We start from the raw sequence: 24109 nt of genomic DNA, 5'->3' as shown, positions 1-24109 counted from the left end.
TGGGTTACACCTCTGAAAGCACATGTAGGGCATCAGGGAGACAGAAGCATACAAAGGCCCTCCAGAGTCACAGTTGATAAAAGAGAAAGATAAAAAAGCTTGTCTATCTAAAGATTATCCATTTTTATAACATATTTAGTCACACTGCAGTATGGACTGAACAGCGCATGCTGAGCATTCCGCAAATACACGCAGAAAAGAAAGTTGCTGTCCTAAAAAGGCTTATGGTGAGGAAGTGAAGGGGAGGAGACAGCTCAGCAAAGGCAGATGGATATCTAGAGGGAATTTCCAGCGCATGGGAGATGCAGTGATGTGCACAAAAGATCTCAAAAGAAATGCTGAACAAGAGAGCCCTAACACACAGGGCTCATTTCTTCACCTTTTCACATCTGCAGACCACTGCTGAGTTAGTGGGATACTGTGTATTTCAGTACTACCATCCCACTACTGGTTCCAGCATTGGTGCTGAGTCACTGTGTGCTGTTCAGGCTGTCTGTCACAGCATAAAGACACAAAACTTTCAGCGTCCAAAGGAGGGCTACAGAGATAGTGAAGGGTACGGAAAGCAAGACATGTGAGAAGCAGCTGAAGTCCCTGGGTGCGCTCAGCACAGAGCAGAGGAGCTGAGGGGAGGCCTGATGGCGGCTGCAGCTCCTCACAGGGAGCGGAGGGCAGCGCTGAGCTCTGCTGTGTGACAGCGACAGGGCCCAGGGAACGGCATGGAGCTGCGTTCAGGTGGGGGTCAGGGACAGGGTGTGCACCAGGGGGTGGTGGGCATGGAACGGGCTGCCCAGGGTACTGTTTATGGACACTGCTCTCAGACATAGGGTTTGAATTTTAGGTGGTCCTGTGTGGAGCCAGGAGTTGTACTTGATAACTCTCTTGGGTCCCTTCCAGCCCTGGATATTTGACAATTCTCTGAGTTCAGGACGCTGGCACAACAGATATCTTGCTGGTCCCTACCAGGACCGCCACAGCTAGTGAGACATGGCCCAGCTGGACTGCACTGCCTTGGTGATGATACCTTACCCTCAGGAACGTGCTTATGCTGCCTGTCAGGGTGTATGAGCGCAGAGGGCAGGCTCAGACAAGCTCACAGATATGGGCTGTGTCCAGACTCCTCTCAAAAGAGAAGAAAACTCAAGGGCACTTGTTAGGTTAGCAGAGGCCCAAGTTCTCAATATCCAAAGCCACAAGAAACATACCGGACTCAAGTCCTCCCGCACGTGGGCAGACATAGAATTCAACCAGACAAATGCAGACCATACACTAACAATGTAAGGGAATGCAGTCCCGTGCTGTGAATCTCAAACACAGCCAAAGCCACAGTCAGAAATAAGTTTTGTGTGATCCTACATCCTTCTGTAGGATCACATCAGCGGTCTAAAATCTTCCCATCAGCCTGGAAGAGTGAAAACACAAAGAAACCCATAACAAAAAAATCTGGAGGCTCAGAAGAAGGGGTCTCACCCAAAGGCTGCCAGGAAGCCCAGGCATTTGTACGTCTGAGCTTAGCAGCACTGAAGGCTGTCACGACTCACCTCACTTCCCAAGAAGCCACAGCGGGACCTGAACTCCCTGCACACACTCCTCCTTTCTCCTTTTTTCAGTCAAGCGAGACCTATACAACATCGCAACAAAAGAAATGTCAGCAAGCCAAACCCTGTCCCTTCCCTCCAACCAAAAAGCTTCATTTCCTCTCTTCTTCAAACTACTGCTGTAAAGTGAACCAATTATATATGAAAGTTATCACTCCAGCCCCCAAGGTTGCAATCAAAGGTAGGGAGTGAAAATCCTCCAGCGACGTGAATGTAATTGCATGCAGGGTGTGACGTGCCCCTGGGGTGGGGATGGTGTTCTACAGTGCTGTGCCCATCTCATGGCGAACACCTGCAGTGAATCAGCAGTGCAGCACCAAAACAAGCCTGCTGGCTCCTCCAGATGATGTGGTGCTCCTGGGATGTTCGCCAAGACGGCACGAGCATCACCAAGAGGGCACACACTTTTCCTGGTGGACATCTCCAGGCCTTAGGGACATCCCACACTACACTCTGGTCACCCAAGGGTGACAAGGGACATCCAGTGGGCACCAGGTGCTGCTCTGTGCTGCAGCGCTGCTTTCTCCCCAAACCAGGTCTTGCTCTTCTTCTCCCTCCCAGCCCACAGGACCCCCTGTAAGGGTAGCTGTATATCACACAGTGCCTTTGGTAGACGGAGTTTGAACCACAGTGGGGGGGAATGGGACCTTTATTAACATCAGAATAGCATCGTCAGGCAGTGTACTTAACCCAGTGACATTTGCACTGCTAAGTTTGGGAAGTATGAGAAGCATTCTTGCAGAATAGGATGAGGGGGAGGGACAGGCAGTCTTTGGCCTTCTTTAATTTGCTGCCAAATACTGTGTGATTCAAAGTCCATGCTCCTCCTTCACTCAGAGGTGCCACCCCGAGCTCCCTCAGTGCTGACGCCAGCAAACCAGAGATGTGCTGCATTTAACCAAGTGAGTCGACACTAGGCTTGGATCAGGCCAGCCTTTCTGAAACAGAGAAATACCAACAGCTCCCACTGAAATAAGATGGAATAAATTGTGGACTTCTGTGTCAAAGAAGGAAAGCAGATGCTTACCTCCACAAAGCCAAGTCTGACGACACCATGCTGAGATGATACACTGCATAGCTCAGTAACAGATAGCAATAATCCCTACATTCACACTGATTTAAGAATTTGTGAATGATTATTTTCAGGTGCAAATATATGAACTCATCTGGAAAATCAACAGTAATACCTGCAGCAAGAGTAGATGAGCTGCACTAACAGCATGTAGCAAAATCACTGCTCCCAAAAAACAACCCATCCCTTAGCTTTGCTATTGATTTTGTAGAAAGAAATTAAGCCTCTATCTTGCTCTTGTTGCTGAGGGTAAGAGAAGGAAATGTAAGTTTCAGTAACCTTTCTGGGCCTGTTTTCTGCAAACATAATCTACACCTGCATCTTCAATTAGTTCCATGGAAGTCCAGAGAAATGTGCCTCTGGAAAGCCAAGCCATGAGACGTCTTCAGGGGAGCTGCTGCCCACATCCAACAAAAACATTAATTAATCCCCAAGCGTGCCAAGTCTGCTGGCATATGAGGTGAGCCAAGAATCTTCCTCAGCACCCACACTGGGATATTTGAGGGAGCTTTTGAGGAATCCAGGAGTGAGCCTGTGCAACCAGCTGCAGCTGCTCAGCTACTCCTGCTCTCCTGGATCACTTCCCAAGTGATTTGCACACACACAAAATCCAGGCTTACTTTCAGAAAAAGTGGGCATCAAACACTCTGACATCAAGCACGATGATTAAAGACACTCAGTTACTAGGAAAGATTAAAAGAACTAAGTATGTCTAACTTGGCTAAGCAATGAGTAAGAGGAGACATGATAAAAGACTCCAGGCATCCGAATGAAGGGAGTGGCACTGAATTAAAGAACTGAATAGTTTGAATGAATAAAATATCTTTTTGAGGAATGGATCCATCAACGATCTCCCAAGAGATAAGGCACAGGTCTCATTTTTTAGGCATTTAAAACTAGAATCTGCGTTTTTGAGGAGAAATCCACACTGCCCTGAAGGCAGTATACATCAAACCCTTTCATCTCCCATGCGGGATGCTACAAAGAAAGTGTGCCGTGCCACAGGGAAGCACAGTCAACTCGGGAAGACCTCACCCAAGAAACAGATATGCTTTTTCACTGCATGATATAATAATATTGAAAAAATAAAAAAAGGGTCTGTAACCAAGATTTTCAGTATCCTCTGCAGCTGATTCAGGCTCTTTACTGGGTAATTTCAACCTACAGTGTTTTCATCCCTGCTTCCTTCAGCACACCCTAATGCAAGGTTAAAAAAAAAAAAAAAAAAAAGAGGCATATAACCACCACCATTGTACTCCAGACTAACAGGTCTGGATATACGACTTCATCCTACCACTTTCACCCTTAGGTGAAAGTGCAAGCCAGGAACCCAGGGCTCATCTGCTACAGAAGACAGCAGGATCAGTGTGTGATGGAACCTTCGCCAAAAAAAGCCCCGAGGCATGGAAGGCAAGAAAATTCTGGAAAGCAATCCAATACCCAACTGTGCTGATACAGTATCCCTCAAAGAAAAGCACTCTGGTACCAGCCATCTGATGAGCTTTGTAAAAATTAGATGCAAGTCCAGAGCCCTGAGAAAACTGCCTGGGATGAGAGCTAAGCCTGCTGCACTGAGTTTGTCCTCAAAACTACGCGTGATGCATGCAACACATGTATGTACCTTAACACCAAATGTGTGAAGCCAAAGATTTTGGAAATTTTCATGCAACCTCCAATGCCCAGCCTTAGGAAGGTTTCCTGAATACCTCCATAGGCGTGGACAGAGGATGTGTTCAAGGGAAGAAGCCTGCCCTGATCTTTATTTACAGAACATATGCACACAGAGCATTAGGTCAGGCCAGGAGGGTTGCCAGCAACACCAGCTTATCAACACCTTTTATATATACAGGGGTTGCAATTCACCCCCAGAAGGTCTCGCAGGTGTTCCTCCTCCTTATATCCTTGAAGCAAGTTGGCCACCGAGAATTGCTGGGTATGATTTACAAAGCTCAGATTTGGGTATTTGGCAGGCTCCTTCTCCCTCAGCAGGGAGAAGCCAAAGCCCCTTTGCTGAGGGTGCAATTTAAATCACAGTCAAGTTCACTCAGTGGCCACAAGTCATGGAAGGGGTGGCTGGGCTGGTGAGTTCACGCAGGGCCATCGGGTCTAGGAGAAAACCAGCGAGGGAAAAAACAAAGGTGAAGAGTTTTCCTCTAATTAATTCCCTAAACCAGTTCAGTGGGGTTCAAGCAAGTACTAGAAATCTTTCCCCTTTTGGCATGAACTCGATCAGCTGAACGGCAACATGTGACCACAATCCAAGGCAACCTTTGTTTGCAAGACCATGAGTGGATCTTTTTGATTTATATTTCTTTTCTTTCCCACAGCAAGCTTTTAGGTCTGCAGCAGCTCTTCTCCATGGGAACAGGAGATCCACTGTTTACTGGCTGGTGAGTTTTATAGTTTTATTGCAAAGCTGAAACAGCAACTTTTCTATTTATTTATCATTATTATTTTACATGTAGAGCATTTTAGTATGCAGTGAATCATCGTGCTTTATTCTTGCATGTCTCTTTGGAAGGTTGAAATACACCACCAGGCATCAAGATTCACACTAAATGCTGAAGAAACATGATCCTACTTAATTTGAGAGGCAGGCTCATGTAAAATACCCATTCAAAGTGGAGCAACCTCTGCACTTACATCATGGTGGAAAAAAGACAAAATTTGAAGCATCTAAAAAATATCATGATATATTCTACCAAATCTTCCTCTTTTTATCTAGAATCAGCTGTTTCCATCACTGCAACAACACTGATGCTCAAGATCACCATGCTCAGGCTATCGCTGCCATACTTAAGTACAGGCATGCAGGTTGTAGTCAGACATTCACTTCCTCCCCTTCTGAAGTTGGGTTATTCCTGCTCAGGCCACTTCTGCTGTTTTACCCCGCTCTCACCAAGGATTCAGAGCTCCTGCAGCTCACCCCACACTGACAGCTTCAGGAAGTTGAGGAATGAAATGGACAATTTTGACGCTGTAATGAAGTAAGGGTTTTTTTGTGTTTTTTTTTTTTTTTTGCCATGCAGATAATCAGCAAGAAACAATTGCCTCCCATGTGGCCAACACACTGACAAGTTTCTAATATCCAAAACACTGGGTTGGTTGGGGTAATTCAAATGCCCCTCTCCTTCCCCCCCCAAAAAAAAGCCCCAAAAACAAACAAATAAAAAGAAGAGAAGCCTAAGAGAAGAGCAGGTTGGGATGTATCGAGTGCAGGTATACCCCCTGCATTCATCCAGCCCCGAACTGGATCCCTGGGACCTGCAGCCAATCCCCAGGGGGATGTCCTCGCTAGAAAGACCCAAGAAGGATGAGACTTTCTCACACTGACATACAGCTTTGAGTGACTAAGTCAATCCCTGCTCCTACTCAATCTTTGCTGGCAGCCATTTGCAACAGACATTTTCCAAATGCTTCCTGCAGCGTTCCCTGCTCTCCCACACTACAATAATCGTTACACTATTTTTACTCGAGATCTGAGAATGTGTCAGGGAGAGACAAGAGCTTTTCAGGAGGCAGTCTGGCACAGGGAATACCAGCACTGCTACAGAGCAAACCCTAGGTGGTGACCCTGTGGTCCTGAAGTGTTTTGGGATGGAGCAAAGCAGCACAGAAGGGCCCCAACCACTGCTGTGAGAAGCCTGGAAAGAGTTACCGCCGGCTTCGGAGGGTTGCTCCTTCCCAACAAGGCAGGAGGGGTGAAGAATGCAAGTGACGCAGCAGCATCCTGGCAGGAGAGAGGAAAAAAAAAAAAAAGTAAAACAAAAAAGCCAACAAAAAAACTAAGGCTCTTTGGATGAGGTTCAGGATGACTACACTTTTACTGTAAGTGTTTGGTAACTCGGAGTCGCATAACCCTCCTCTGCCCACTTGGGGCTACAGCAGATGGATTACGACAAGAACCACTCTACAGACATGCACACACGCCCCAATTCCCTGTCCAAGGGAGGACAAAAAAATATAACAAATTAAGCTGTGTTTCCCATTTAACAGAGACCGACTGCTATTTATTTAACAATTTTAAAGTGTTATTTTAGCCTTCCCGGTCTGTGTGTGTTCAGAGGCTGTTTCTGGGACACAAGCCAAAGTCTATCAGAGCAACTTGGCACCAAGAGAGAGAGGAAAAAATGAAGGGAGGTGATGGGCAATGCTTCCTGCACTGACAGTCCCTGGACCTGGACAGGGCGAAGAGGAAAAATGGGGACAGCCATGGAAAAGCCAGGTGCTGGCAAAGCCTATCCACTTCCCAGTGCAAGTACACTGCAGCACCAAGAGCTCCAGGACAAGTGCACTGAGGGAAGAAAAAGACACCGAGTATCTCCCAGTGGATAATCACAAGGTCCTCCTTGGGATCTTGCATCCAATTCCCTCCTCCTGCCTTTGCCATCAACCTCTCCAGGGTCAAATCCACTGTCCCTCCCTAAAGATGTGGTCTGGGGATCTCTTTTGCTTCTGCTGCCTTTGTTGTGCCTCTGGATCAGCATTTGGGATTGATGTTGAGCAGACAGGTAGAGGCAAGACACGGCATGTCAAAGGGAGAAGGCTGATGCCCCAAATGAGTTCTCCCCTTCAAGCACTTACTGCTCCCTCTCCCAGGTTCAGAGCAGATGAGACAGCTTTCAAACACCAGAATGCCATGAAATCAAGTGCCAGGTAGACATGGACAGTCATCCTGCACATTGCTAAGGCAACAAACAACATAATGGGAACCTACCTGGCACCCAGCAATGAAGGCTGCAAAACATGCAGCTCAGTCGACAGCCAGTCCATTTCACACTCATAAAATATGTTTTATCAGTTTAAAAATTTCCCATCTTTTCCCACATTGCAGCATCACTGTCCTCACCTCCCACTTTCCCTACTGCTCACTCTGTAGCATACAGCTGCAGCACAACAGCTGACTTGTGGAGTTGAGAAATACTTGCATGCTAGTACACAGACACCTCTCACTAGTTTCTTCATGAAGGTCGAATTCAGAGGCTGCTGAAGTGGATGGGAGGCCCCAGTTTCCCCAGATTTGGGCCAGTGGGATAGTGGCTGAACCAACACTATGAAGTCTGACCTCTGAGGATGCTCCAGGGGCTCCGTGCTGCAGGAGCTCCCTGTATGCATGCTTTCCCAGTGCTCAGATGATGAATTAACCATGTTTGCTGTCAGTCTGGGGCTTGTAGGGAGAAAGTTCTTAGAAGCTTTACTAGCCCTTCAGCAGATGTAGGGAGCAAGGACCTGACAGACACAGTGTCTGGGACAGGCAGTGCTAACCCAGACACATGCAAGAGCCTGGCAAAAGGGCTGTGCTTAGCCAGAACGTTGAGTAGTTACAGCCACTTACACTGCCTCAGTAATGTTATTAAAACAAGCACAGATGTGCACCGAGGGCATATAGAACCCGTCCTCCAGAGATGCATCCAAATGAGGTCCCTACATGAATCTCCAGTGAAGCAAAGCATTAGGTTGGATGGGGAACTGGGCAACCTGATCTAGTGGCATGCAACTCTATTCACAACAGAGGGTTGGAACTGGGTGGTCTCTAAAGACCCTTTCAACCCAAGCCATTCTACAATGATGCTATGAAAGCAAGGCTTGATGCTGAGCAAGGAGGCGATTGCGTGGAATAACTCTGGCACCATACAAGCAGCTTTCCTCCATGCCACCCTGCAACAGCACAGTGACCCCAGACTGGGCAAGTGGGAGCAGCATGCAGTGAGTTGACTCTCAGAGCCACAGTATCTCCCCTGGGACAAGAAGTTCGCTGCTACTCCTCTTGCTTTGCACCTGAGACTGCAGCTTCACAGTTCAGCACTGGCATAAGCTCAGCACTCAGCAAACTCGATTGGAGGACACTTGCACTGATACAACACGGTGTGGAGGAACCGCCTGGAAGTCTTCAGGCCTTCTGCTGAAAGCAAATCAAATCAAATCAAATCAAAACAAGTATTTCCTCCTTAGATCAAGTCCACATCCAACAAACCTTGCACATGCTGCAACACAGACCGCTGCCCCGTGGGAGCTCTTTGCTCCATGCTTTGCACTAAAACCCCTCTTGGTTTTATTTACAAGAACTCCTGTCAGCATGTGCAGCACGGTTGCCAACCGCTCACCTCCCTGCAGCATGGGTTTACAGTTGCATTTGACTTCTTTCCAGCTAAGTCCCAGCCTATTAGCCATGAAGAGGCCAAATCACTTATTTACTTCTTAACCTTCCCTGTCAACTTTATAAAACAAATTGAAATTGTTTTTTGAACTAGTTAGATTCAGTGCTGCATGTCACAATCAAGCTTCCTTTTTTTCTTTTTTTTTTTTTCCAAGGGAAATTTTAGCCCTGACTGAGTTAGAGCTGAAACCCAGATTTTGGTAGCAAAACTCACATCTTCCTCCGAGACACCATGCCCAGATGCCATGCTCAGTGTGGGATCACAGCCGGCAATGACCCTGCACAACACATGGGAAGGTTCTACAGCTTACAAAAAGAAGCAGGCGTACCCAGTAGCTCTGCCTATCTGTAATCTTCCTCTCAAGGCACTTTTATATCCTCCTGTTATTTTAAAAGCTGGCACACACTGGTTTAGTTTTGCTGCTACGCATTCTTAATATCAATGAGAAAAGTCTTTCTTCTTGCAGTAAAACCCCTTTTTCCCCTCGGGGTTACAGCTGGTAGGGCAGAATAGACTCAGCATTTAACATTTATTGTAAGCATGAGTATCAGCTTGAATCATCCTGGCTTGCAGGACCCAAGAGCATTCCCAGCAGCTGTGAACACCGTCAGATAGCCGCTGTAGGGGTATTTGGTTCAGCATTCATGGAGGAGGAAATCAGCAGTTTGCATCAGCACAGAGTGACCAGTTTGTGGTCAACTGAACCAAGAGTCAAAAGCCCAGTGTAATGCTGTCACGTCGGAAATCTGGTCTGGATGATGGGACTCAGCAGAACCAAAGCGCAGCAGCCAGAAGCAAGCCAGAACTCAGATGCAAGGGCTGCAGAGAGGTCCAGCAGCCATCTAGCCCCAGGCCACTCAGCTTATTTGTCTCTGCGCCACTCTCCAAGGCAACACCAGCTTGGCTTCTGCCAAGAAGGAAGCCGGTCTCAGCCGCAGTTCCCAGCCACCAGCAGCCTTCTCCCTGCCATCCGGGAAGGGCTGCTGTGCTGCTAACAAAGCATTTTCTAACACTTATTGGGCCAGATCCAGAAGCATTCATTTTCCCTCACCACCACCACGATGAACTGAAACCTATACTCTGAGAAATAGCAGCCTGCCCCACTGCCACTGGGCACGACTGCAAGGCAGCAGCCAGAAACCACGTCCTCCTGGGCAGCTTTCTGCTGGTCCTGGGCTCAGACAAGAGGAGATGCTGACTGACACCTTTCTGGGTGCTTCAAATCCACCATTCCCATCAAAGCGTGATCCAAAGCAGATGTCCAGCTGTCTCTCCTCTTCCTGCCCTGCCTCCTGCATCTTATCCACTGTCCTGGCCAAAACATGTCGCTACGTTGTGAAATAAGTGCTGAAGACAGCATCCCATCAAATCATACCCAGCACCTGCGGTGGTTGTTATTTTTCCCCCTAAGTTTAGCGTATGCAAATCTTCCAGCCATTCCTTGTAAGTGAAGCTTCCCAAACAGAAGCTTCATCTTCCCAAGCTGCCTGCTTGGGAATATAAATATGAAAATATTAAAAACATAGAGGATGGATGCTCTACTTGAAGCAAGGTTCCATGAGACAACACAGACTGAATTGTTACCTTTGCCATTTTTCTGTAGGCTATTTGAGGTCTGCCTTTCTTGTAACACCATCCAATCCTTAATACACAATCAGTTTATGATTCGCTGCATCTCTCAGGTCCTTTCTGCAGTTAACGTGTTATTGTTCATTTTGGGTACATGCATTCAATTGCCAACTGCACTAATTTGCACTTGTCTTTACTGAATTTATTTTTCTTGTCTTCAGACTACCCCTGTAACTCATTAAGACAACTGTAAACAAGGAGACTATTGAGTGAAGTATCATCAACACCTCTGGTTACACTCATGTCCTTTGCAGTCTACCTCTCAATTCGCTAGAGAAAGTAGACCCTAAGCAGACCACTCAAAACACCCTTTCGATCCTACAGCAAACTGTTTTCGAAGTATTGCTTCTTAAATACTCAGTTATGACTATTTCATCATATTTCCCAAGTTTGGTTGTCAAAATAGCAGGATATCCTCAGGAACTACCCAACATCTTCCAGCACTTTGTTTTGGTACAGTCACTAAAATCTCAGGACTGATACAGGTTTTCCTCCTAACTCTGCAACCCCTCCATCCCTCATGACAAACCACTGCATCGGTCGGTAGCACAGCTCAGAGCTGGTAATACAGCGCGAGTGAAGATGGATGAGTTCTGCAGTTATTCCAAGCTTTCCTAAGATTTATTATCCACTCTTCATCAGGGATCACAATCTTCTGATTTTTCTTCAAGTCTTATTTTCCAAGTAGGCCTCACCAATCTCTTCACTGATTGCTCATGGCTGAGCTCCAGTGCTTCAGGGACTCACAACAAAAAGCAAATATCCAAAGGGTTAATGATTTTTTTCCCATGATCTTTGTCTCATAAACATTAATTCCACTGGAAAAAGGAACATTTCATTTAAAAAGAGCAGCTGTTGGGAAGAATAATGTAGGGTTTAGAAAGAAATTTAAGAAAATAAAATAAAATAAAGGGAAGCAAGGGGAGAAAGCAAAATAACACTTCCAGAAAGTTTTCCAAAGGAAATGAGTAACCACTTGTTGTTAAATGATAAATCACAGTCCTCGGGAAGTGGCATTGTCTGTGGTCTATTTTTAATGAGAAAACACCCGTGTCACTGGCATGAGGGCTGCACATGCTGACAGGATGAGTCTGCGGGCAGTGGGAGCTGAATGCTCACGGGTAACCATCACCTCATTCCTGTCATTCCCACTGCTTATCAGGAACCAAAACAGCATGAAAAGCAAGTGGCTTGAAGGAAGAAGAAGGCACCCTGGACAACAAACAAGGCTGTTGCTTTCCAGGGAAGGAGGACAGGAGGAAACACTACAGACAAGGAGAAGGAACAAGGCCACATGTGCAGACTCGGGGCTGCTTGCTCATGCTTTTCATGGGTCAAGGATGTGCACACAGCCACAGGTGAGCTCTGTCCTACCAGGTGAGCCAACGTCCTACCAGGAAATAAATCTCAGTATCATATACGAGCATCCTGTGAGTCCTCAGTATGCAGAATCTGGGCACACAACAATGCTTCAGCCTCTTTTCTGTAAGGTCTGATACTGAGACTGAGAGCTTTCCTGGGAAGCTGAGGGCTGCTGCAACAGGGCCAGTACCTCATGCTGCAGCTCCATTTGTCACTGAACACTTCAGAGGTATAATAAGCCTCATTTGAGGTTGATAATGAGTCTCACATTCCTGTGGTGACATGACTCAGGCCCTCGACCATGTGGTACCAAGAGGCCATGCCAGGGAAGGAAAACTGAAGTCAGTGAAGCACAACTAGGATCACATACCTTCCCATTCAATAAGGAGGATCTCCTCCACAGAAAGTGACGGAGAGCACGCAGATGGATCCAGTGGTGCTCAGTGAAGGCAACAGGCCAGCATTCCTGGGACAGGGAAGGGCTGAGTGCTGTCCACAACTCTGCACCACACAGCACAGGGTACCCTGAGGACTTTCAGATCTGTAGGAAGATGCCGGGGAGCAATGAGAGAGTAAGAGGCAATCTCCACCCATGACTAAGAGATGCCATCTGACTCTCAGGAACATAGACCTGAGATGAAAGAGTGTGCTCTGCCAGTTTTCAGTGATGTATTATTTTGCAACTCTGCACCTTCACTTAGCTTTCACTGACCCGGTGCAAAAAGACTGTAATTATTCAATTTCTCAAGTATTTCTAACATTCTTTCCACATATGAAGCTTTTTTTTTTTTCCCCCCCTTCCTTTTAATAGGAACAAAACCCCACAGTTTGCAAGAGATTATACAACACACACACACACCACTGCTCCAAAACAGCATCTGAAAGCATTTGTTTGATGTTTTCCACTCCCCCACTATAAAACACCACCCTGCTGGTCTCATTTATTGTGTGGCATTTTGCAACGAAGCGTAAAAACGGAATTAATCATAGCCCTGAAAAACACAAACTTCTTCAATGAGGTTAGAAGTAACCATTTGGAAGGAAAACTTCCAGGAGCCAGAGGGACTGACAGGCCTGGAGACTGAAGTCCCTCTTTTCAAAGGCCAAGTGTGTCCCAATATATCCCTTGGACAGCTGCCCTGAGCCAAAGTTATAATAATTTATTCTTTCTGCTTGCCTATGGATCAGTTCAAGTAGCAAGGAGATTTGGTACAAAATCAGGACAAATACCCAAAGTGAACAGGGAGGTTCAACAGGCAAATGTGTCATAAATCCAACAGGAGGCTTTAGCTCTCACTGCAGCTTTTGCACAGGCTAATGTCCAGAGCCTTGGCTCTGGTCCCTGCCTCCTGTGCTGGGATGCTGCGGAATTTGGGCACCTTCCCCTCTTGGGCAGTGCTCAGCATCCCAGTCCGAGCACCGACGCTCAGCCCTGGCAGGAGGCGTTGCTTCAGCAAGTCAGAAACATGGAAATCTGGAAAGCCTATGCCAAAAGAAAAATCATTATCATCTTTGTATTTTCTGGCTCAACACCATTTAAGAAAATTACCTTCTACATAAATCAACGTCCCCTTTCTTCACTTCTGCAGATTTAGTGCTTTGCGTGAATTCAAGGAGTGGCTTCTGTCAAGGATGAAGTTGGGAAAAACCATGAGGCTATTTTTTACATTAGATGTTGTAGCAGAGATTTGCAGAGAGCTTTGGAATCCCTCTGCATGGGAGGCAAAACACTAATAATTTTAAACCCTCCTTTTAAATTAAAAAGAACATTCAAAGAAACTATTGAAAGAGAAAAACCATCAAGCCTGCTGTCACATCCAACTCAAACACTGACGTTTTCTCTCAAGCACCAAAAGCGGTTTCAATGAGCTGGCAACCAAAGAATTTACCTTTCCCTTACTCGCCCTTGCCCCACATTGGCTCTGTGGCCCCTCCCTGAATCACAGAATCGTAATATCAGTAAGGCTGGAAAAGACCATCTAGTCATCTAGTCCAACCATCAACCAGTCCCCACCATGCCCACTAACCCATGCCCCTCAGTGCCACATTTCCATGGTTCTTGAATACCTCCACGGACAGAGACTCCACCACTCCCTGGGCAGCCTGTGCCAATGCCTCACCACCCCTTCTGAGAAGTTTTTCCTAATAACCAACCTGAACGTCTCCCAGCACAACTTAAAGCCATTGCCTCTTGTCCTTGCATACAAAGCACTCAGGCACTGCTTGCACTTCTGCTGGGTTCTCCTCACAGCTTCAGAAAGAGGAGTAGAGCTAGGGGCAGAGGCAGTTCAAGCAAACACCAAACTTCTTGCAAGGGATGCAAAATATTTTGCTACACTTGCTCTCCTCTGACAAGTTATCAGTTTGGGTTTTTTTTCCTTTTTAATTTTGCAACTTAAGATAAGGTCAATCACATGCTTCAGGCTGATGGCAAAGAGGTTCAGTTAAGGAACTAGCTCACTGGTTTTCCACTGTACTGTTCAACTGCCTGAATCTATCTATGAAACCCTCACCTCTACAAGTTGGCAGGGACCAGAGAGGTGGTGGATGCCCCTCCTTGAAGAAATTCAAAGTCAGGCTGGACAAGGCCCTGAGCAACCGGGTCCAGGACCATATCCAGTTGGCTTTTGGAGATCTCCAAGGAAAGACCCCACAATCTCTCTGGGCAACCTGTGCCAGTGCTGCTTTCCTCCAAAGGACCAGGCAGCAGCTGGTGGAGCTGCTCCACAAGTCAACTCCTACGCCCTTCTGCACTCTAAATTTCTTTCTTCCACAGCAAAATTCAGGAATTTTCATCACTGAGTAAAGTTTTTTTGAGCAATGTGCAGCAGGGAGGAGCAGGGTGGCAGGGGTGATTGGCATTTTGGTAAAGACAACTCTGGTACAAAGCTGCAGGGCAGGCACCGGGAAAAAAAAGTTAAAAAAAGTTTTTGGTGTTTTTTTTTGTTTTGTTTTTAAACTGCTTTGTTTTAGAATACAAGGGAAGAAATAAAACAATCGATAATTGATCTTCTTTTCTTTTTAATCAACAATCCCAGACCTTTGTCTGTGCCAGTGAAGCGTTCTCCTTATTCAAAGCACATGTGCATCTGCCCGTCTCAGCTACTGATACCATTTCTTATCAGCGTGTTTCATTCTTTCCCATTCTTGCAAGAGTTCTGCAAGGTAAACAAAGGATATTATCTTCATATTTAAGAGGCAAAGAAAGGCTGACAGGGACAGGCCCACCTCCCTATCGAGGCTTTTGCAAGAGCAGGAACAATGTGGCAGCCCAAGATTTAGGGCTGCTCACACGGCCTGGCCACGCAGCCAGCAACTATCCTGGTATCATGGCAGCCAGCCAAAGTATGTGCTCATAAAGGTCTTCATGCCCCACAGCTGCATTCTCGACTTCCAGATGTTTGCAGAGAAAGGGTCATTATCCTTTTCCTCCATCTCTCAGACTGCCAGCAAGAAGTCCCAGCTCCTCTTGGACACCAAACAGCAGGACATCTTCACACTAATTTGAAACTCCAGTGCAGCACAGTCATGCTCTGAAACCCATTAATCTCAGTGATGCTTTGGCTTGGACCATCATACTGCAACAACATGGGGCACAAAGCCTAAAGTCCCAAGATCTGGAGCCCTCTGGATCAGTACCCAAACCCAAGCAGCACAGAGCGATCCAACCTCTGCAACCTGCGTGGCAGCCACTAAAACCACAGTGCCTCTGATCTCAAAGGAGAGGACGCAGTCCCTGAAGTTGCTTCTGCCCGCTGCAGTGAAAACAAAGACAAAATTAGTTCTCCACCAGAGAAGTGGCAACTGTCCTGAGGCAAGCCCTGCTCTCAGGCGCTTGCAGGGCAAGCTTAATTGCAGCAGGGATCATGGAACTCAGTCTTACCATTGCTAGTGTATTTTTGGAGAAACAATACATGCAAACACTGGCAGAGCACAATCTCACTTCTCTGCAAAGGGTGCTTAAGTAAGGCCTTTTCTTCTGGAAAAACAGGGGAAAACCTACATGTCAACAGGTTCACTGATCAAGCGCCATCCTCCAGTAGTTTTTTCAGACAGTTATGAACTTGAAATGTATTTTGTCTCCTGCTCCAGCAGTTCCTAAACAGTGCGAGCTAAATATTTATAGAAGAGTCACTGTTTGTTTAAGTTTCAGCCCCTACTTGCCGAGCTCCACGATGCCCAGACCCCAATATGACAGCTGATTACAGAAGAGCTTGAAAACAAGGCAGAGGAGACTCTGAGGCTTACCAGACCTTTCATCTGGACACTTTCTCTTGTTGTTGTTTTGGGTTGCCTCCCACAGCCAGCAGCACTCCTCCTGCTGGGACCCTGCTTCAGCACAGCTACACACAAGCACTTGCTGAATAAGAAAGCCCATAAAATCTGGCTGGAACAAACGGACAGGTACATGTAGAATGAGAATGCTTCCCTCCAGCACCAAGTCTGCTTTTAGGGTCCCTCCTGCTGGGAGTCAGCACCCTGCACCCCTGGCATCTCTGCATCTTGTCACTTTGGTTTTCCCCTTACCACCAGTCCTGTGAAGCTAAGCAATGCAGTTGCTCTGTTTCAAAGGAAATACAGCTCCTGAAAGCCAAGGGCCATTTTTCATCCAACGCTTTGGCAGAGCTCTGCTGGATGCTACAGCCCATTTGGGAGAGCTCTTGGTGCACTTAAGAGCCTGGCTCTCTATGACATGCAGTCGAACAGTTCAATTGCTCCTGAAAATTCAGTGTAAGCAAGTGAACTGCTTTACAGCATGCAGCAAGGCAGTTGCAAACACCTCAGAACATTTGAGCTGGTGGAGTCAATCCACTGCAAGTGAGGACAACCTAGTTTTAAGTCCATGCCAACAAGTACTACTCTGAGTACTTGTCCCTTCTCTTTTCTGCATTAAGGACCAGCTTTTCTGATCACAGTATCTACTTCAGTGGTACAAAGTCATAGAATCATTAAGATTGAAAAAGACCACTAAGATCATCACACCCAACCATCAACCCATTCCCACCATGCCCACTAACCCATGTCCCTTAAACACCTGCAGGGGTGGTGACTCCACCACTTCTCTGGGCAGCCTGTTCCAATGTCCAACCACTCTTTCTGAGAAGAAATTCTTCCTAATATCCAACCTGAACATCCCCTGATGCAACTTGAGGTCACTCCCTACAGTCCTGTCACTGTTACCTGGGAGCAGAGGCTGACCCCCACCTCACCACGACCTCCTTTAAGGGAACTGTAGAGAGCAATAAAGTCTCCCCAGAGCCTTTTCTTCAGACTACGCAATCTCGCAGCTGCTTCCCATAATTGTGCTCCAGACCCTTTGCAGCTTCATTGCCCTTCTCTGGACATGCTCCAGAGCCTTGATGTGTTTCTTGTAATGAAGGGCCCAAAACTGAACACAGTATTTGCGGAGCAGCCTAACCAGAGCTGGGTACCACAGTCCCACAGTGCCCTACAAAATAACCAGGAACACTAAAACTTTTGGTCTGACGATCTTCCACAAGATGAAAAGACACTTGGATTTGCAGATATGCCTCTGCTAGAAGCTCTCTATGCCCAGCACGTCACACTGCAAAGCATTACAGCACCTCCTACACATAATGTTGCACAGCATTACAGGTGAGCAACCAAAAAATTAGACTGCTTCTTTTTAGATATGGTGATTACAACTTATTCATCCAATTAAAAATATCTGTGGGTACAGGTGAACACTTGGCATATAAATGCACTTACATACTTAGACGTGAGTAGAAAGTGGCTTATGCACCTCGGACAGGTGAGAGACTGAGACAACTTTGCCCAAATCCAATTACTTCCAATGTAACTCCAGCTTTGAGCGGACCCACTGATGAGCATGGATTGCTGAAAGACTCAAAACCACCACTAACAGCTGTTTGCTAATGCTCATCTGATCAACCTTAAATTTTTCTCAGAGCTGCAGCAAGATTGGACTCTGTTCTGGGCTTCTCTAGGGAATAACAGAGCTTGTTCTCCACTGCACAGGGTGTTAACACTTCTCCCTAACAGAAAATAGATGTGGCGTCAAGCAAGACAAGCATCAAAGTACTATCAAAATCAGGTTTGCATGCTGAGACTATTGGGATTCTTGATACCCAGGTTGCAGGTCCGTGTATGAACCAGCAACCCAATCACACCAATAAATAACGATGCTACTGTGACGTGCACATGCTGCACGTCCTTCTACTTGCACAGTTTCCTGCGTGCATATGCACACGCAGACAGGAAAGCACCTTATTAAGCTTTAGGCATGTGCCTGTATGTGCATTCCTGAATCACAGCCCTGCACATGAATATGCATGAGTACACAGGCACACCGCAAGTAAGAAGGCTGATAGAAGAGATTAAAGAGAACACCGAAACATGTAGGAGGCTGGAAATAATGACAAGTGCTTTCATCAGTAAAACCCAAATTACCCTGTCTGCACACAGCCTCTCATCTCCTACTGAGCAAGCAAAGCTGCTTATTATAGAGATGCCTTTACCGTAATCTGACTTGTACAGAAATGAGAAGAGCTGCTCTTGCTTTCAAATGGTTTATTTTTCTACTTCTTGGGGGACCGGTTAACGGTGGGAAACACAGCTGGGCTCATAGGAAAGTTGCACTTTCCTGCACCTAGAGGCTGCACTCTGCCTTGTGGTGCTGTGCTAGCTTTGGGAGCTGGTAACTCCCAAACTGTGCCAACTGTTGTCCTAGGTGCCAGCCTGCAGGCAGCAAGCATCGACCCCCAGCCAGACTCCTCTGCCTCCATGGAAGACACAAAGTTTTACTGGAATGCAGAAGGGAGACGTTTTGTTTTGCTTCACTTGGTCAAAAAAAAAAAAAAAAAAGAAAAAAGAAAAAACACATCTTTCCATCTTACATAAATATTGGATCTGAGCACTTTGTGCTTATGAAGTTAAAAATAGGATATAATATCAGGTCTATGCACTGCATCTTTTATCAAAGCCTTTTATGAACATCAAACCGGCTCCGCTGCTCTCTTTTATACTTCCCTGCCATCACTCACAATTCATAAAAGGGGACTATAGAGATACAAAGGCTATGGCACTTCCCGGAGCTGTCATTGGCATCCAGGGACAAAAACAGCTTTTGCTCAAAGCTCTGAAATCTAAGAGCAATTTTATGATGTAGTGTCAGTTTTAGCACAAGAGATGAATAATAAATATGCAAAATATAATAATACTTTTGCAAGTAAACAATGCTTTGCAGTGTCAAACCCCTTTAGAAGCCCTGTCAGGCTGCTCAGAGGGATTGGTGCTGAAATCACAGTAACACAGCAGCAAAGCGAATGCTGTTAGAATAAACACGTTCAGCCAACAAGCATGGCTTCTGAAGGGCATGGCACATCCAGATCCCAGCTGTGTCCTCCAGATATACACATCCAGATTCCCTATAAAAAGGGGAGGTAATGGAGATTAACAAGATGAACCAGAAACTCTTCAGACATAAACTTGATGTTGACCCTGCCATCCCTCGGTTGAGCCACGATAAATCAGAACCTCCTCCCTATCTGTACAATAAGCAGAGCTACACTCACCTACACTCAAGATACGAGCATTAATTAACTTAAGCATAAGGAAAAAATACATGCTTCAAAGATGGCAGCTGCTAGAATATTCAAGACTCATTCCCAGTTAATTTGTTACAAAGACACCCGGATATGGAGCAAAATCCCTATGCAAAACAGAGCAAACCTGAGAAAGCCTTTCAGCTACGCGGCATCCTTTTCACGGAAGAAAAACAGCATAACTTGCAGTCACCATTATTTTTTCTGCCCCACGCTATAACGGTTATGAATTCCAAGGGTGGAAGTGATAAACCTGTGATAAAACAAATTCCAGTGGACTAGGAGCATTGCCCTAACCAAAAAAGAATTTCCTCCTTAGTCATCCGGCAGCAGAGTAAGCCAGCTCCCACACGAATTACAGAAGAGTAGGAAAAAATGCTTATCTGGGAGATTACTTTTTTTCCCAGTACCTTGTTATTACATTTAGAAGCAGGGCACGGGTCAAACAAAAACCACCTGATGCTGATGTGAACTGCTCAGCATGAGATAAAACTGTGCAGGGATCACAGCAAGAGGAGTTTCTCCCTGCAAGGAGAACAAGCGACAGTGCCAGCAGGACGGGCGGTGGCACATCCCCAACTCCAACCAGTCAACTTCTCCCGACCTCCAAGGATCCTCAGCTGACAGCCTCCTAGATGTCCACATGCAATGGCAGCGTCAGGAGGATTCTTCCTTGGAGCACAGCCTGAGAGCAACACCAGAGCTGTGACTCCTACCCAGCACGTTGTGCCACAACATTTACATTTTCGCAATAAACTCAAGGAGACAGACAAGGCAGACGAGGTGGCCGAGTGGTTAAGGCGATGGACTGCTAATCCATTGTGCTCTGCACGCGTGGGTTCGAATCCCATCCTCGTCGGCAGGTGAAAATTTTCTCCCCTCTAGGTTCTGTCCTTGCGAGGTCCCACCTGCAGCACCGCGGTCACATCAGGTCTGGGGGCCGCAGAGCAAGAAAGACACGGAGCTGTTGGAGGGGGTCCAATGGAAGGGCCCACAAAGACGATCAGAGGGCTGGAACCATCGCTCCTACGGAAGGAAGGAAGCCTGAGGGATCTGGCCTTGTTCAGTCTGGAGAAGGCTCCTGGAGACTTCACTGCGGCCTTCAGGTGCCTTGAAGTTGTGAGTAGGAGAGCAGGAGGGGAATTCTTACGTGTTCTGCAAGGGGGGAACAGCTTCAAACTAAGAGGGGAGGTTCAGGTTAAGTGTTAGGAGTAAATTCTTTACAGGGCAGCGAGGCGCTGGCACAGCCTGCCCAGAGCAACTGGGGATGCCCCATATTTGGAGGATTTCAAGCCAGGCTGGATGGGGCCCTGGGCAGCCTGAGCTGGTGAGGTGTTGCCAGCCCATGGCAGAGGGAAGGAAACTTAAAGCCCATTCAATTCCAACTCCAACCAAACCTTTCTATGACTCTGTGACTGCAAACACCTCTACTGAAAAGCCCCTCAAGGGCCCCTCAATGCCTCAGGATGGCAGCCAGCTTTGGAGGTTTTACATTTTAGTGGCATGAGGCAGATTTCAAAACAAGCTCCTAAATATGAATCCCCATCAACTGCTCAACAAATGGGAGCCCAAGAAAACAGCCTGTCAGCACCTCTGGCTCTGCAGAACCCGGCAATGTAGTACAAGGGATTCAGTAACCAAGATGTCATCCTTGCTTTGCTGGTTCTAGCCATAATGCATGTGCTGGTATTTCACTGTTTCTTCCTGAGGACAATCTGAAGCAGAATAGTGAGTCTGCAAGCAGGCAGCACTTACAGGCATGGCAAGTCAGGAACTGCAAACAGTTATTCATCACAAAAGCAAAGATCACTTTTAAGGAAGAACTATATCCTGAAAGTAACTACTGTGACAGTTTAGTCAGTGGAAAGCACTGAGCAACATCTTGAAACAATAAACAAAGGACCATTCATCACACACTAGTAGGATCATTCCAGACCTTGAAAAAAAAAAAAAAAAAGAAAGAAAGAAAAAAAAAAAAAAGGAAAGACCACCAAAACTACGATTTTGCATAACCCAATGACTGAGGTCTGCGATTAATCAGCTTTGCTCAGGCTGGCTCTCACTGCTGCATTTCAAGTCAGTGCTCTCCAAACTGCAGCGCCACGGTCAGCAGCAGCAGGGTCTGTGAGCAGCACTCACCCCTGCTATATCTTCACTTGAGGTCCCTTCCAACTCAAACCATTCTCTATGATCCTATGAAATCCTTCCAACAAGGACAAGGAAGGGTAAGATCAAAGCAAAATTTCAACAGCAGTATCACCAGTACATTCTCCAAGCAGCATCCTGGAGGAAGAAGTGAATTCAAATATTAAGTTGTAAATATTTTTAAAGTGCCAGATAGGCTTTTGGCACCCAAGATAAGAAATTTCTAAAAGCACCTGCACCCTCAAAAATCCCATTTGAAAACCAAAGCTAGTTAAAGCCCCAATTCCAGAGAACTGGGGGTAAATTTTAGAAGCAGGAAACCATCAAGCAAGAGACATTATCTGTAGATTAAATCATCTTCCTTTGCTGGGCTTCCACAAAGTCAACTCAGAGAACCATAAAGAAAGTTAAGATTTCAGAAGAAAAACTACATTGTCAAATTTATTTTACAGCTTGTAGCTTTTTTTTTTTTTTTTTTTTTTTCCTTTAACCAATAAATAGTTGCAATTCCTTTATTTTCTGCCAGCTGGAGATAGACTTGAAAACTGCTGCAAAGCTGTAGTATCAGTGTTTGTCTGTGCTGGGCACCAAAAAATTCCTCTCCAGTGAGTGCAAGGGGTTACTCATGGCTGGAACATCCCTGCAATGTGCCAGGGCTGCTTTTTCACTCTCATGTAACCACAGTAATACCGACTTAGCACTGCTGTGACTTTTACAATGCTGTTACAATCTCCAAATCAGCTATGCATGTTTGAATCATACAAACACTTGTACGCCCAGTGACACCACTTTCACAATCAGCTGAAACCTTTTTTTTAATTAATGATCACAGATTCAGAAAGGTTGGAAAAGACCATGAAGATCATCATGTCCATCTGTACACTCAATGCCACAATCCTAATAAACCATGTCCCTACATACCACACCTCCATGTTTCCTGAAAACCTCCAGAGACAGTGATTCCAACTCCTCCCTGGACATCCTGTTCCAATGCCTCACCACTCCGTCTGACAATAAACTTTTTCTAATATCCAGTCTGAAATAAAACGCATTTTCCTAATATCTAACTTAATACCATGCATCTATCCACAGACCTACAGGTAGCATGGATCCAGAGCAATGCAACACAGAGTAAGCAGCAAGGCCAAGTGAGATGCATTGAGATGCAGCTGCATCCCAGGTTTGCCAGTCTATGTCACCTGCATGGTGCCAGGCTCCCAGGTGTGAAGGGTCTCTGAGCTGAGACAGGATGGGCAGGACTAAGTTTGCAATGGGCAAAGCAGTACAGAAAGTTTGGATGTATCTACTGCAGCTCATCTGCAATCCTAGTGGCAATGAAGAACCATGCAATGTACAGCACTGGTGCTGCTCTAAATTACCCAGTGATGGACAGGTTTTGTTCCATCCCTGAACAAACATTTGCAGAAGCACCAAAGGAACTGCATCACAAGAGCAAAGCAACCAAGAGCCTGTTTTATGGGGCACAAGTACTCCAGAAATGAAGCCTACACCCTACCTTGTACTGAAGACAAAGGAACCAGTATACAAGCAGTGATCACACTGACTTTGCTCTTTAAACAAAGAGGAATCCCAGGGAACTCCCTCACGTCAAATTACAGAGATGCTGTTCCTGAAAGGCTGAGCAATAAGGCTGGGAGGAGACCAATAAATACATCTTGTACATGCACTCTAGGTCTTCTGCAGGTGTTCGTGGCTCTAATTAGGACTTTTTGGCTCCAAGCTCCTGCTTATGTACAAAAGATAAAGCTCATGGTGTTGTAGCACACTGCTGACAAAGGAGCTTTTTAGTTATCAACCATGTTTGCTTAAATAGTAGTTAGAAAGCCCGTACTTCCAGTGATCTTGCTTCGGTGCCTTAGAAGTTGTTAGGAGGTGGTTAATAAAACACTGGGAATTTCCACTTGCTTGGAAAATTGCATTCTGTGTTCACAAGGGATAGAAATGGGCTAAACTACTTTCCTGATCAACCCATGAAAGTTACCTACATTGCCTCGAAAGTTACCTACATTCTGCTGTACACAATGTTATCACCCTACAAGGGCAGAATGAAACAAACAAAAAAAATTGAGCGACTTGACCAGAGGCACAGATGAGGTTACTGGAGGAGCCAGCTACAGGTAATAGATTTCCTAATTCCCTTTCTTCTCTGTCTCAGCCACCAGAGAATGCAGCCTTCAGAAGTTCAGAAGATGTGCTTCACCACGCAAAAGAAATACAGTAACTTTTCAGCGTATTTTCTACGCCATTTGAGCTGGATTGCAACACGCCAAGTGAGCAGGTCAAGTTAAACACTGGATATTCCAGCCATGAGCATGTCTCTGCCCCAAACCCCACAGGCTGCTGGCTCTACACAGAACCCTCCATTGACCACCAAAGCTAAGCAATACACACGACCCACTCCATAGCCCTGGTACGATGCTTTCACTCCCCACAGTTAAAACCACAGTCTCCGTTAGAAGCACAGCAAGTACTCAACTTTCCTGCTAGTCAAAGCAAAGAACCTTTTAATTCTCAGTCTATCTTCTCAATCTGGCTTAA

The 24109-nt window shown here is 46.1% G+C and overlaps 1 long non-coding RNA gene and 1 other non-coding gene across 8 annotated transcripts in view; one reads left to right on the top strand and one right to left on the bottom strand.

Moving 5' to 3' along the window:
• LOC128091567 (uncharacterized) overlaps positions 1 to 24109 on the bottom strand; it is a 78364-nt gene that overhangs the window by 13835 nt on the left and 40420 nt on the right. For 2 of the 7 annotated variants that reach the window (XR_008211452.1, XR_008211454.1), the window contains exons 4-6: positions 6329 to 6400; positions 2289 to 5647; positions 1542 to 1621 (exon numbers count right to left, since the gene is read on the bottom strand). This is a non-coding gene — a long non-coding RNA (uncharacterized LOC128091567). Of the gene's footprint in view, positions 1 to 1541; positions 1622 to 2288; positions 5648 to 6328; positions 6401 to 12189; positions 12361 to 24109 lie in introns of all 7 variants that reach the window. The other 5 variants (XR_008211453.1, XR_008211457.1, XR_008211458.1 and 2 more) reach the window with 4 other exon arrangements.
• Positions 20183 to 20264, top strand: TRNAS-GCU (transfer RNA serine (anticodon GCU)). The gene has a single exon. It is a non-coding gene; the product is annotated as a tRNA-Ser (tRNA).

Source organism: Tympanuchus pallidicinctus, unplaced genomic scaffold (assembly GCF_026119805.1).
Source record: "Tympanuchus pallidicinctus isolate F22 unplaced genomic scaffold, pur_lepc_1.0 scaffold5, whole genome shotgun sequence".
Classification (NCBI taxonomy): Eukaryota; Metazoa; Chordata; class Aves; order Galliformes; family Phasianidae; genus Tympanuchus; species Tympanuchus pallidicinctus.
Note: the sequence above shows the minus strand (reverse complement) of the source record. Positions and strands in the feature narration are given on the sequence as shown.